The sequence below is a fragment of the Triticum dicoccoides genome, chromosome 3A (genome assembly GCF_002162155.2).
Source record: "Triticum dicoccoides isolate Atlit2015 ecotype Zavitan chromosome 3A, WEW_v2.0, whole genome shotgun sequence".
In the NCBI taxonomy this organism is placed as follows: domain Eukaryota; kingdom Viridiplantae; phylum Streptophyta; class Magnoliopsida; order Poales; family Poaceae; genus Triticum; species Triticum dicoccoides.
The window spans coordinates 173,942,662-173,952,672 of NC_041384.1; positions in this window are offsets into that span (position 1 = coordinate 173,942,662).

Genomic DNA, 10,011 nt, shown 5'->3' on the forward strand with positions numbered 1-10,011 from the left:
TCGTTGCTTCCCTTATGTGGACTCCAAGTCTCCCGGGTTGCTTTCCTTCCAAAAATAAGTTCCGTGAAGTTTCAGGTCAATTGGACTCCGTTTGATTTTCCTTTTCTGTGATACCCTAAAACAAGGTAAAAACAGAAACTAGCACTGGACTCTGGGTTAATAGGTTAGTCCCAAAAATAATATAAAAGTGTATAATAAAGCCCATAAACATCCAAAACAGATAATATAATAGCATGGAACAATAAAAAACTATAGATACGTTGGAGACGTATCAGCCCACGAGGCAGGGGGCGCGCCCAGGGGGTAGGGTGCGCCCCCACCGTCGTGGATGGTGAGTGGCCCCCTCCGGTACTGTGATGCCCCGAGACCAATGTGCCAGGTGTCTTCCAGTTATTCGCTGCGTTGCCATGTCTTTTGCTTGCGTGTTGCATCTTGTCATGTCATCATGTGCATTGCATCATCATGTTTTCAAACCTTGCATCCGTCCGGGTTCCCCAGTTCTCTCTATTGTCCGTTCCGAGTCCAGACACATTTGCACGCGCCCGCGGCATGTCCAAAATAGTATTTTATAAGTGGCTCAAAAATGTTCTTGGAATGGGTTGAAAGTTGGCATGCGGTGTTGTTTTGTTGTTAGTAGGTCGCCTGCCAAGTTTCATCGCGTTCGGAGTTCATTTGGTGCCCCAACGGATAACTATAGTGGCATTATAGTCGGTCAAACGTCGGACGTTTTCGGTCTCCGGAACCAGTCGCCGGGTCTCTCTCTTCTCTTCTCTCAGCCCAAGTCCGTCTACACAGTCCTCTGCATACCGCCAGGCCCAACCTAACCTCTCTCGTCAGCCCGCGGCCCTCCTCGCGCGCGCGTCCGAAAGCTGTCCTCGACCCGACCCGGACAATCGTCGTTGTTGGATTCGGATCATCCCCTAAATCCTTTGGTTTCTTATTTGATCTACCCTAACCTAATTGTCCCGGGCCATCCGATTATAATCGGAGGGTCCAGATTACCCTCATACTCCCTATTATCATCCACCTACTATATATAGGGGCCTCCCCTGTTTCATTTCAACCTAGACAATAGGCAGACTAACTCCCTCCAATCCCACAGCCGCCGCCACTCTCTTTCCTTGGGATCGCTCCCGATCCAAAAACCCATCGGGCCAACCACCTTCTCCCCTCGACCCTCCCAGATCCACCTCTCCAATCAGCCTCCGACCACCTCCCTGGTTTACCGCGCCGCCCAAATCGCAGCAGCCAACCATCATCCTCTTACCTCCTGCCCGAGCAAGCACGGCCACAGCCACGCTCACCGAAGTTCTGTACCAACCCAAGATGCTCCGCCTCCGTTGTCGTCCCAGCGGAGCCCCGTCCTCCGAGCTCTCCAGCAGGCAGCCCAGTGCCTGATTCAGTGGGGATCGGGGTGGCTACCCGTGCAGCGAACAGGAGCACAAGCTCCTCCTTCCACACCCCGCAGCCGAGGAACGCCCCGACCCCGTTGTTCCTCGCCGAACCAGTAGATGGACCTCGCCGCCCTTGCTCAAGGTTGCGCCAGCCGCTCCGAACTGCAGGTCCTCCTCAGTGCATCGCTCCTCTGTTTCTCACTAGCTCCTGCTGCTATCTCTAACCGCGTCGTCGCCGTGTTCTTCTTCAAGGACTGCACCACTGGGTCGGAACTCAGGAAGTGCTCCTCCATCGTTGTTGTTCTGCCGGAGCACCGGTGCCGCGGATCCGCCCCTCGTCAGCCTGTTGTCCCCATCTCCAGGCTCCCCTGCAACTTATACTACCGCCTCGTTCCTCTCGTGCGAGACAAGCCAGCGCTTCGTCCTGCTCGATCCTGCCGCACCCGGTGACCGCGCAAGCGGTCGCCCGTCTGCGCCAAGTCAATCGGCCCTGTAACCGCTGACCTCGTCGGTGAGCATTCAGTTAGCAGTAGCCCCGTCAAATTCGTCCTCCTCTGAACCCCGCCGTCCTCCTCTGCTCGTGCGGCTAGCGGCCTTGACAGCGACCTCCAGGACGAGCGCTGCGCCCTGCTTCTTCCTCCTCCTCGAAGAGATGCCCCTGGCCTCGTCTCCAGCCAGAACGGGCATCCCCGACCTCCACCACCCGGATCCAGCGACTCTTGCCGCTGCCGCCGCCAAGAACCTCGCTGGAGTCCACCAGTGTCAGCGTCCTCTGCCTCGCCATGCTTTGCCGTGGCCTCTGCTTCCTCTACAACTGCGAGGAGCAGGAAACTCATCCCGTGCCCACTCGCGTTGACCACACCAGCGCCAGGCTCAACTTCAGCGCCGCGTGGGCCACAGGCAGCCCATACCAGCGCGCCCCTTGCTGGCCGATCTTCCACTGAACGGGCCAAGGCCCATGGTGAGGACGTGCCCGCCCTCTGCATGCCTCTACTGGGCCAGTTCAGTTTCAGCCCGTGGTCATTTTTTCCCTTGGACGTTTTGCTAAATATCCTGAACATGCATATTACAGAAATGCCATTTTCTTGCATTGCTCATAATTAAATAACCGTGCATCGGTTTAAAATGTTTTATATATGAAACTTTCTTAGAATTTTGTCTAGATTCATAATATCCAACTTTCATCTATGTTTGAAAGGTTTAAAATGCTGTTTGATTAAATTTGCTCCTATGTCATGTTAAAATGGTTTAATTCATAACTAAATAACCATTGCTCCAAACCTAACAAACTTTATATGTAAATGGGGTGGAAAAATGCCTAGTTTAACATGATGCACTCTTCTAGCATGTTTAACAACTCTAAAATATGGTTTAGGGAAGATCAGTACCATAACCAAAATATGCACATGAGGATTTTTCCGGACTTGTTGTTTGTTGTTCCGGCCTCATTTAAACTTGCCTAGATAGGTAGTTTCATTATGCTTCACCTCTTTCCATGCTAACAACATTTTATCTTGTTGGGTGCATAAACGAGAGTGAACTAAATAAGTCACGTGGTGTTCCGTCAATATGCAACTCGTTGCATATTGAGCTCCACTTAATTTGTAGGGTTGTTTGTGCACTTTGCCATGCCATGCCTCATTAAACCGGACATGCATCATACTTGTTTGCGCATCTTGCCATGATTATGTGGTGGTTGTTTACTATGTTGTTTGCTCCTTTTCGGTGTTGCTTCTTCGGGTTGGTTCCGATAACGTCATGTTGTGAGGATTCGTTCGACTACATCCTTTTGTCTTCTTCATGGACTCGTTCTTCTTCCTTGCGGGATTTCAGGCTAGATGACCATACCGTCGAAATCACTTCTATCTTTGCTTGCAAGTTGCTCGCTCTTTTGCTATGCCTATGTTGCGATACCTACCACTTGCTTATCATGCCTCCCATATTGTTGAACCAAGCCTCTAACCCACCTTTGTCCTAGCAAACCGTTGTTTGGCTATGTTACCTCTTTGCTCAGCCCCTCTTATAGCGTTGTTAGTTGCAGGTGAAGATGAAGCTTGTTCCATGTTGGAACATGTATATTTTGTTGGGATATCACAATATCTCTTATTTAATTAATGCATCTATATACTTGGTAAAGGGTGGAAGGCTCGGCCTTATGCCTGGTGTTTTGTTCCACTCTTGCCGCCCTAGTTTCCGTCATATCGGTGTTATGTTCCCGGATTTTGCGTTCCTTACGCGGTTGGGTTATAATGGGAACCCCTTGACAGTTCGCCTTGGATAAAACTCCTCCAACAAGGCCCAACATTGGTTTTACCATTCGCCAACCAGCCTTTTCTTTCCCTTGGGTTATGCAGACTCAAGGGTCATCTTTATTTAAACCCCCGGGCCAGTGCTCCTCTGAGTGTTGGTCCAACCTGTCAGCTGCCGGTGGCCACCAGGGGCAACTCTGGGCTGGCCTACCGGAACCTTGGACAATCCGGTGTGCCCTGAGAACGAGATATGTGCAGCTCCTATCGGGATTTGTCGGCACATTCGGACGGTGTTGCTGGACTTGTTTTACCATTGTCGAGGATGTCTTGTAACCTGGATGCCGAGCCTGATCAGATTGTCTTGGGAGAAGGAATATCCTTTGTTGACCGTGAGAGCTTGTGATGGGCTAAGTTGGGACACCCCTGCGGGGATTTGAACTTTCGAAAGCCGTGCCCGCGGTTATGGGCAGATGGGAATTTTTTAATGTCCGGTTGTAGAAAACCTGAAGTTGACCTTAATTAAAATACATCAACCGTGTATGTGACCGTGATGGTCTCTTCTCGGCGGGGTCCGGGAAGTGAACACGGTGTTGGAGTTATGCTTGACGTAGGTTGTTCTAGGATCACTTCTTGATCATAGTTGTTCGACCGTGCTTTTGCCTTCTCTTCTCGCTCTCATTTGCGTATGTTTAGCCACCATATATGCTAGTCGCTTGCTGCAGCTCCACCTCATACCTTTTACCTTACCTATAAGCTTAAATAGTCTTGATCGCGAGGGTGTAAGATTGCTGAGTCCCCGTGACTCACAGTTACTTCCAAAACCAGTTTGCAGGTGCCGATGTTACTGAGCAGGTGACGCAACCAAGCTCAAGGAGGAGCTCGATGAAGATCTTGTCCTTTGTGTTGTTTCGTTCTAGTTGATCAGTAGTGGAGCCCAGTTGGGGTCGATCGGGGATCTGTGTAGCATTTGGGGTAGTCTTCTTTTATTTTGGGTTCCGTAGTCGGACCTTGATTGTATATGGATGATGTACTACTTTATTCATGTATTTGTGTGAAGTGGTGATTGTAAGCCAACTATGTATCTTTTCCCTTATTGTATTACATGGGTTGTTTGCGAAGATTACCTCACTTGCCACATTGCTTTCAATGCGGTTATGCCTCTAAGTCGTGCTTAGACACGTGGGAGATATAGCCGCATCGAGGGTGTTACAAGTTGGTAATCAGAGCCTTCCCCGACCTTAGGAGCCCCCTGCCTGATCGAATCGCTGGCGTTATTGAGTCTAGAAATGTTTTGAGTCATTTAGGATTATATATATCGAAGAGTTTAGGAATTCTTTTTACTCCCCAGTCCCTTCATCGCTCTGGTAAGGCATCCTGACGTAGAGTTTTGACTCTTATCTTCTCAAATTTCACTAATTTTTTTAGGATCACGCGGGTATCTTGGAATCGTTCCGATGGTTTTGTGACAAGAACATTATTCTTGGTGCCTCCTGTCATTTAGGGGTTGTGGCAGTGTCCCGAGGAGTTGAGCTCCGAGGTGTTGTCGTCACAATTTTATCGTTGCAGTTCTGGAATACCTGAGATTAGTTTCGCCGACATCGAAAATCTCTTTTATGCAGTTGTTGGTGAGATAACCTGGATGCCACCCAGTACTGGGGGGGAGTCGGGAGTATTGCGATAACTCGTATAACTGATGTTTTTAGAAGGTTGAGATAGATGATTTCCGAAGGTTTCTTGGTTATGTGTTGAAGATGGATACAGCTGGATGTAGGATTTGCTAGATTTGGGTGAGATATTATGCTTCCCCTGTATCCCCAACACCTGATTGCATAACCGGAAAAATTTCGGGAGTATATAAGTGGGAATTCAAGTAGCTCTTAGGATAACTTTCTGACGGATATATGATATGAAATTGGGGTTCGACGTCTAGTGGTCCGCCTATTCACGGTTGGTTTTACAGTGGTCTCATTGTGTGTTAAAGAGTCCTTAGCTATGCCGACTCGGGGACGCTTCGTATGTCATGTGCACTGCCTTGTACATGATGGTGATGTACGATCGAGCCCGTGTAGGCCCCACCACGAAAACTTCGGACGGAATCTCTATCATATGTTTGTTCCGGCTTATTCTGCAAGCCAATCCTTTGTTTTGTTTTCAGCTGTGGTATTCGAGTTGCTTCGAAGTGAAATATGGATTCCATACCTTTCCTAAGTGGTGGTCTCATATTCCTTTGTGAATACTAATCCTTCTTGATCATCAAAATTGCCTTGTCAATTCTTTCTAACCGGTGTGCTTCTCTTCTAGTGGATCCAATCTTTCTCAACATCCGCAAGATCAATTCAAGTCTTCTCAACATTATTTGTTTCATCCGTCTCCAAGTTGCCTTTGTTTCCCGCCCACCCACCCTTATTTCTTCAAGGACTCCGATTTCTATATCGAGTATCCATCTTATTGATGTGAAGTCCCTTCATTCTTTTCCGTCAATATTCTTCCCGGTGCTTCTTTATCTTTTCGTGAATCGTTTTCAATTCTTACGGTGGTTCGTTTAAGAGTTTTCTCTTCCTTCTTTATCATATCAGTTTATTCGTTGTCTCAACCTTCCGGTGGTTCGTTCAATACCTTCCCAAGTTGGCGCGATATCTATATTAATTCCTTCAATGAGAATAAGTAGTTTGCCAAATCCGTGGCTTGTCATCAATCTAAATTGGTGAAGGAGGCACACAACATAATTCTTATTCTTTGTTTCATCCAAGTGATTAATTCCCTATCCTGGAGCCTCATCAAAATTCTCGGTTTCTATTGTTTCATCTTTTCTTTTCCGGAGTTCCAAGATCTCTCAATTATATCATCCCGAAGATCCATCAAATCATTACAAGGTTTCACCTTGTGTTTCCAACTTCTCTTTATTTTCGTAATTCTTCTGTTTACCGGAGTCCTTCATGAAGGTTCTACATGATGGTTCATCAAGGATTTATATTCCTTCTCAAAGTGTTAAAAGCGATTCTTTTCTAAGGAGCTCAAGTTTTCTTCATCTTGCAACCCGGAGTGCAATCCTTTCACGCATATCTTTTGGGGTGGTGTTATGTCATTCTTGTTAATTTCCCTTCGTGCTTCGTGTTTCACAAGTTATCAAGAATGAGGTATTTTAAATCCATCAATCTCTTCTTTGGAGTTATCTTGGGTTATATTTCACAGAAAGCCTTCCCTAAGGTTTGTTGCTATATATGGTGCTTATAAAAGACCCAAGTTCTTCTTTATCCTCCTGGTGAAATACTTTCTCGTCTCCTTGTTGATATCAATCCAATTCTTTTCCCATAAGTGGCTGGTTGTCACCTCATAATTTGAGATGTATTCCATAAGACCATATCAAGGTTATTCTTTTCGTTGTTGGTTTTCCAACAACTCCGTTCGACCCTTCTCCTAAGGATACCTTTTCAAGCTCTTTTGTAGCAGAAGTTGGCTTTTTCTTCTCCATTCTCCTATCTCAATTATCTATCTTCTATTCTTTTGTTCCGGGGGCATTGTCATGTTGCTCTTTTCAACCCATCATCTCGTTTTGTCAAAGATCATCTTCTTTTCGTGCTTATCCATTTAACCGGAGTGTTGTGCCCTTTTTCTCAAGTTCTTTTCGCCTTATCAAGCCTTGCATCTCTTTTCAACCGGAGTGCCGTCTGAAATCGTTCTTACCCTTTGTGCCATTCTTTCAATAGATCCGGAGGTAGTGTGTTGTTGATTTCATCAAGCATACTCTCATCTTGTCAAGATATCGTCCAATTCCTTCCATTTACAGTCGGAGTGCTGTCCAAATTATATCATTCTTAATCCTTCTCTATCTTGACTTAACCGGAGTGGTTTCAATATATATCTTGCCCTTCAACCTCAAGGTTTTTTTCCGCAATGTTCTTTGTCCCTCTTTTCTAACGGAGTGTTTTTCGACTTCGTTCACCTTCGCTGTATTCTTTTCTCGAATTTGTTCAACCTCTCAAGGTCCTTTTGGTTTCACTCATTTGGCAAAGTAGCAACTTAGTTTTACCTCTTCTCTTTCTCTTCTGTTTTCCCTCCGGTGCCATTCTAGATCTCGGGACGAGATCCTCTCGTAGTGGTGGAGTGTTGTGACGCCCCGAGACCGATGTGCCAGGTGTCTTCCAGTTATTCGCTGTGTTGCCATGTCTTTCGCTTGCGTGTTGCATCTTGTCATGTCATCCTGTGTATTGCATCATCATGTTTTCAAAACTTGCATCCGTCCGGGTTCCCCAGTTCTCTCTGTTGTCCGTTCCGAGTCCAGACACACTTGCACGCGCCCGCGGCATGTCCGAAATAGTATTTTATAAGTGGCCGAAAAATGTTCTCGGAATGGGTTGAGAGTTGGCATGCGGTGTTGTTTTGTTGTTAGTAGGTCGCCTGCCAAGTTTCATCGCGTTCGGAGTTCGTTTGGTGCCCCAACGGATAACTATAGCGACATTATAGTCGGTCAAACGTCGGATGTTTTCGGTCTCCGGAACCAGTCACCGGGTCTCTCTCTTCTCTTCTATCAGCCCAAGGCCGTCTACACAGTCCTCTGCATACCGCTAGGCCCAACCTAACCTCTCTCGTCAGCCTGCGGCCCTCCTCGCGCGCGCGTCCAAAAGCTGTCCCGGACCCGACCCGGACAGTCGTCGTCGTTGGATTTGGACATCCCGTAAATCTTTCGGTTTCTTATTTGATCTACCCTAACCTAATTGTCCTGGGCCATCCGATAATAATTGGAGGGTCCAGATTACCCTCATACTCCCTATTATTATCCACCTACTATATATAGGGGCCTCCCCTATTTCATTTCTAGTTAACCTAGACCCTAGGCAGACTAAGTCCCTCCAATCCCACAGCCGCCGTGTAGGATCTAGAAGTAGATGTGTCTAGAGGGGGGTGATTAGACACATAATGCTCAAGTTGCAATTTTTAAGCTTTTTCGGTTTAAGTGGAGTTTAGGCACAATTTCAACACACACAATACATATCAAGCAAGCATGCAAAGAGTATATGAGCAGCTGAATGTAAAGCATGCAACTTGCAAGAATGTAAAGGGAAGGGTTTGGAGAGATCAAACACAATTGGAGACACGGATGTTTTTCCCGTGGTTCGGATAGGTGGTGCTATCCTACATCCACGTTGATGGAGACTTCAACCCATGAAGGGTAACAGTTGCGCGAGTCCACACAGGGCTCCACCCAAGGGCAACGGTTGCGCGAGTCCACACAGGGCTCCACCCACGAAGGGTCCACGAAGAAGCAACCACCCACAAAGGGTCCACGAAGAAGCAACCTTGTCTATCCCACCATGGCCATCGCCCACACATGACTTGCCTCACTAGCGGTAGATCTTCACGAAGTAGGCGATCTCCTTGCCCTTACAAACTCCTTGGTTCAACTCCACAATCTTGTCGGAGGCTCCCAAGTGACACCTAGCCAATCTAGGAGACACCACTCTCCAAGAAGTAACAAATGGTGTGTAGGTAATGAACTCCTTGCTCTTGTGCTTCAAATGATAGTCTCTCCAACACTCAACTCTCTCTCATAGGATTTGGATTTGGTGGAAAGAGGGTTTGAGTGGAAAGCAACTTGGGAAGGCTAGAGATCAAGATTCATATGGTAGGAATGGAATGTCTTGGTCTCAACACATGAGTAGGTGGTTCTTTCTCAGAACATATGAGTTGGAATGGTGTGTGTTCTGATGGCTCTCTCATCGAATGAGAAGGAGGTGGAGGGGTATATATAGCCTCCACACAAAATCCAACCGTTACACAGTTTTCCAATCTCGGTGGGACCGAATCAATAAACTCGGTGGGACTGAAAATGTAAACCTAGTGACCGTTAGAGATTTCGGTGGGACCGACTGGATCAACTCGGTGGGACCGATGTGCTAGGGTTAGGGTAAATCCAAAACTCGGTTTGACCGATTACTCAAACTCGGTGGGACCGATTTTGGTAATAAGTGAAATGAGGTTTGGCCAAGCAAACTCGGTGGAACCGATTGCATATCTTGGTGGGACCGAGAATATTGCAATGGGTAACAGAGAGTTTGCAAGCCCATCTCGGTGAGACCGAGATCCCATCGGTGAGACTGAAATGATTAGGGTTTGGCAGTGGCTTATGACAAGTGAAACTCGGTGGCGCCGGATAGGAAGAATCGGTAGGACCGAGTTTGGCTTAGGGTTTAGGTCATATGTGGAAGTGGGAAAGTAGCTACGGATTTTGGAGCATATCATTAAGCACATGAAGCAAGAGGATCATTAAGCAACACCTCATCCCTCCTTGATAGTATTGGCTTTTCCTATGGACTCAATGTGATCTTGGATCACTAAAACGTAAAATGAAGAGTCTTGAGCTTGAAGCT